This window comes from Amphibalanus amphitrite, unplaced genomic scaffold (genome assembly GCF_019059575.1).
Source record: "Amphibalanus amphitrite isolate SeventyFive unplaced genomic scaffold, NRLGWU_Aamphi_draft 001237F_arrow, whole genome shotgun sequence".
NCBI lineage: Eukaryota > Metazoa > Arthropoda > Thecostraca > Balanomorpha > Balanidae > Amphibalanus > Amphibalanus amphitrite.
The window spans coordinates 61514-65830 of NW_024882730.1; the positions used below are offsets into that span (position 1 = coordinate 61514).

General features: G+C 47.6%; 1 long non-coding RNA gene across 1 annotated transcript; it reads right to left on the reverse strand.

Moving 5' to 3' along the window:
* Window positions 1–2122: 2122 nt before the first annotated feature.
* Window positions 2123–2769, reverse strand: LOC122371373. The gene is made up of 3 exons (XR_006254725.1): window positions 2731–2769; window positions 2394–2460; window positions 2123–2192 (listed from the first exon to the last, which is right to left on the reverse strand). It is a non-coding gene; the product is annotated as an uncharacterized LOC122371373 (long non-coding RNA).
* Between the last annotated feature and the right edge of the window lie 1548 nt (window positions 2770–4317).

Here is a 4317-nt window from a genome sequence, read left to right on the forward strand (position 1 = left end):
ATCAAGAAGATGTGTCGCGACGGCTTTCGTGACCTATATAAGAATCAAAATGGTTTCACTTGGTAGTTTCGGAAGAAAAGGCGTTGCCAATCGTCCCGTGATGAATATTGCAGAGGTTTTATAGATGCACCCTAACAATTGTACTTTCTCCCCCACTTCAAACCGCCAAACAATGTGCCAATATATCATTAGTGCACAAAAAAGTTAAAAAATTGCTGTAATTCAAAACTGTATAAGACAACGCCATCTAGTTGTGCCAGTAGATCCAACTCCTTCAGGGCAGGTTATGTAAAGGTTCGCCATCCACGGATACGCGTTTATGATATCTCGAGTAGTTCCAACTCTTTCAGTGAGGGCTATGCCAATGACTCGACACCCGCGGGGACAATATCCGGTGCTGAGTAGCTACCTTACTGCAGACTGTGGGTACGGTGCATATTTACGAGTAATAAGGCAGGCAAGTCTGCTTACCCTCTAGCTAGAATCTGGACATGGCGAGTTAATACACATATATCACCCGCAGAGCAGCGCTTAATTCGCTAGCTACGGGTAAAATTGTTTTCAGTGTGGTCACTACCAGGACTCCATGGACTCTGGATGACTTCTCATGACTCTGTATGACTCAGTAGACTCTTCGTGAGTCAATGTCGGTACGGGCCGGACCTGTAACAAACAACAAACAAAACGGAGTCACAACAAACACACAACAAACACCATAGATGATATGTGTGTGACACACACACTACACATCAAACGGTGTCGCCATAAACAGCAAACAACATCGGCGTGACAAACCACACAGACTGGTTTATCGTCAATATATATTGCACCACGGTCCACTGTGCACTGTCCATTACTTATCACTGTACCAGCCATCTGACAATGTGTGTAGTAGACACCACCAGAAGAGGGGGACCCGCCTGTGAGGTCTGGGTAGAGCAACAGGAGCAGCGGGCAGAGGAGGGGAGCACAGAGCCGCAGACAGAGCACGTCAGCGACACTAGCGCCGCCTACCTGTCTGGTCCGGAACCTGTGGTTGCCGGTTACACCGCATGGAGAGGAGAATAGGACGAGAGGTTAGTGATCTCCTGAATACCACCCCCACTGGCGGATACAGTCGCCACCACGACCAAGATGATGCTGTCGGAGAACCCGTGCGTCCTCTTGACACTGCAGCAGAGCCGACACCTGACCACGTCGTCATTAGAAGCGGAAACAGCGGTACAGGTGACGTCACATGTCAGGTTCCTGCAACACACTCAAATCTGGTGAATACTACAGTGCAATACTTACGTGTGGCTCTGTGTGGCTATTAGCATGACCCGCAATCCGCCACGTGGAGGCTGCCACATCGGACTGCGTCTCTGTTATCGCCCGAGACCCCTCAGGTAGTGCAGAGCCCACCATGTCCTGAGGGAAGACACGGCGGCCATCTGGCCCCGAGTAGCACTCGGTGTGTGCTACTCGCAGCCGATTGGTGGCGGCACAAACGGCCGTTGGGTGAGTCAGCTCTCCAAGCACGGCGGAGGCAGGCTTGTATAGCACTCATCTGTCGTGGATGGCCTACACCAGCTGATCGTGGTGGCTGAAAATATACCGGTGGGTCAGTGCACTGCCGTACAACGACTGGCGTTTTATCATATATTTTTCCATAATATGTCATTGAATAGATTGGTTTACATTCTGATAAATCATAATGTATGCTCGAGCTGGGAAGGTCACCCAAGCCAGCTCCGATAACATGTGCACATGTCAGTTTTCCATTTGTTGGCCCACGTACATCTGTCTGCCCGTGGCTGAACACTGGCTCCTTCAGAGAGACGGACACCCGACCGAGCGTCTGTCCCCGGGCTCTGGTCACCGTCATGGCGACAGCTGGCCGCGCGGGGAACTGGTGACGCTACCAGCGGAAGGGAAACGCGACATCCGGGACTGGTAATGCAATAATTATGAGTCTGATGTCAGTTGTGAATGCTGCTAACTACAAATCGCCTCGTAGCAAGTATAGTCACAAACGTTGGAGCACAAATAGGTATGCATCATGCAAAAATCGTCCACCAAACTAACGTGTTTCGGGAGGCCTCTGATTCTGTGACGGGCGAGTGTGCGGCAGCTGAAATGCCGGACTGCCGGATTGGCTCCGGCGGTCGACGGCTCAGCTGCGCTAGAGCCGCACACCCGCCTCCGTCAACCTGCCAGTGCAGTAAATGGACAGGAGATCATTCCAGATGATTTATGTATGGTGTTTTTAGATTCAAGTAGTCAAAATTATTTAGAATAAAGGAAAGGTGGACTTGATAAAGCACAAAACTGAAGCGGGACACGGAAACAGGACACGATAACCGGACAATTGGTAAAATCAATAAGCAGATTCCGCTGGTGAACTCACGCACGCTGGTGGTGGGCTTGGTCCTGAGGCCGGCGGTGCTGGTGGCGGTGCTGCCAATGCTGGCAGGGGATCTGAAATATATGAATATTTAGCACTTACACCATTTGTAGGTACCTATACATCGTAGCTCGTACAGTTTTTTTTTTGACGACATGACAACTGGCCTAGGTATCGCTTGCAAGACTCCTCACAATATTTCTAAGATGAAGGTAGAAATAAACTAATACTAAGCATACACAAAGCTGTTTGAGATAACTATCAAATCCTTTATCAATGTATTGATAACACATACACAATTCATGCGTGCCTGTTCACTCTCAGTACAATACTAAAACACTCACGGAGGCTGGTGGTGGTGATTCCGGAGCCGGTGGTGCTGGTGCTGGTGCTGGTGATGGCTGGTGGTGATGGTGGACCTAAAATAAATGGTAATTCTTATCAATACTTGATCATATTTTTATTTCTATTTGCTGAGGTTTTGTAGATAATTAAACACTTTGGAGATAAATGACCTCAGTTTTGACGTAACAGACAAACATTTATGAGGATGTGTTTGTTTCGTCGTAACAAGCCTGCTAACAAAACAAACAAACAAACAAGCAAACAAATAAACACGCAATCGATATTTTAACGTTAGTTGAAACATACAAATTAAAACAACACAAAGGTCAAAGGTTTGGAAAAGGGGAGTATTTCTGGAGCCGTACCTGAGGAGGCATCTAGTGGAATATTTCGTAACTACACAAACTTCTAACAAAGATGTCGCTTGAAGCGCAGTTGAGATTGTAGGTTTTGATCCAACTGAAAATTGACATCTCAAGGACGACGAAATGATGTAAATTTATATGAAATGGTTTTGTATGATGCGTACTTTGATTAATGCTATTAATTTTCCACTGCCTTTTTGTGTGAAACGATTTTGTACCTTGCGATTTTGTATGACACGATTTTGTATGCTGCGCTTTTGTATGTTTTGACTGTCCCCTACCCGGCCTGTTTTGTAGGTTTTGCGCGTTGTATGTTACGATTTTGTATGTTTTGATGATTGTATGATAAGATTTTGTATGCTTTGATATGGAGCCCTACCTACCTGCTGGTGGTGGACTTGGTGCTGAGGCTGGTGGTGCTGGTGGTGGTGCTGGTGGCAGGGGTGTCGTTTTCCGAAAATGATTGGTAGTGCCCAAAGGCGGCGGCTGGCCATATATGACGGGGCTTACAAGGTAGGGTACCCCCAAATCTGCCTTTCTCATCGGATTTCGGCCACTTATTTTTCGCCCTGGTCATTGACAAAACTAACCGAAATCTAAAAAAAAAAACACAAAAAAAAACTTTGGAAATCTGGGTCCACACCGGACGCCATGCACAAAACGTGCAGTTATATAGGCAATAGTGTCGGAGGAATGCACGCCATTCTGAAAGAGGCCCACATCGACTTAAAAGGACGGCTGTGCTGAAAGGGGACAGGAACAGCTTTGAGGGCCCAAGCCGACTAAGCATCGACTCATTAGACCAAAAAGTTCATTTATTCAAATAAACACCGTTAAGACAAACACATTTCGCGCAGCGCTTCGCGAGAGCCCTCAAGGCCTCCATAACCAAGTGGGTTTTGGACCCATCCTGCACGTCCAAGACGGCTGATTTCGTCTCCCTGCTGTTAGCGAGGTTGCCGCTGCTAATTTTCTTATGTTGGGGAAGAGGTGGCAACCACTAACCAGAGTGTGCAAGGTTCGGAGAGAAAAAAGTGGATGCGACAACAACTCGAAGCTCATCGCTTCACTGTTCGTCATCCCGCCCATGTACGCAGGTGCGTGGTCGCGGATCAGGTGTACACTTCACGTCAGCTTCCCTATAGCCTCTCCTCGATGTTTATCGAATGGATGCACATCATCAATTGTGTGCCCCTGTTTTGGAAAGTTGACGAGCGGAGG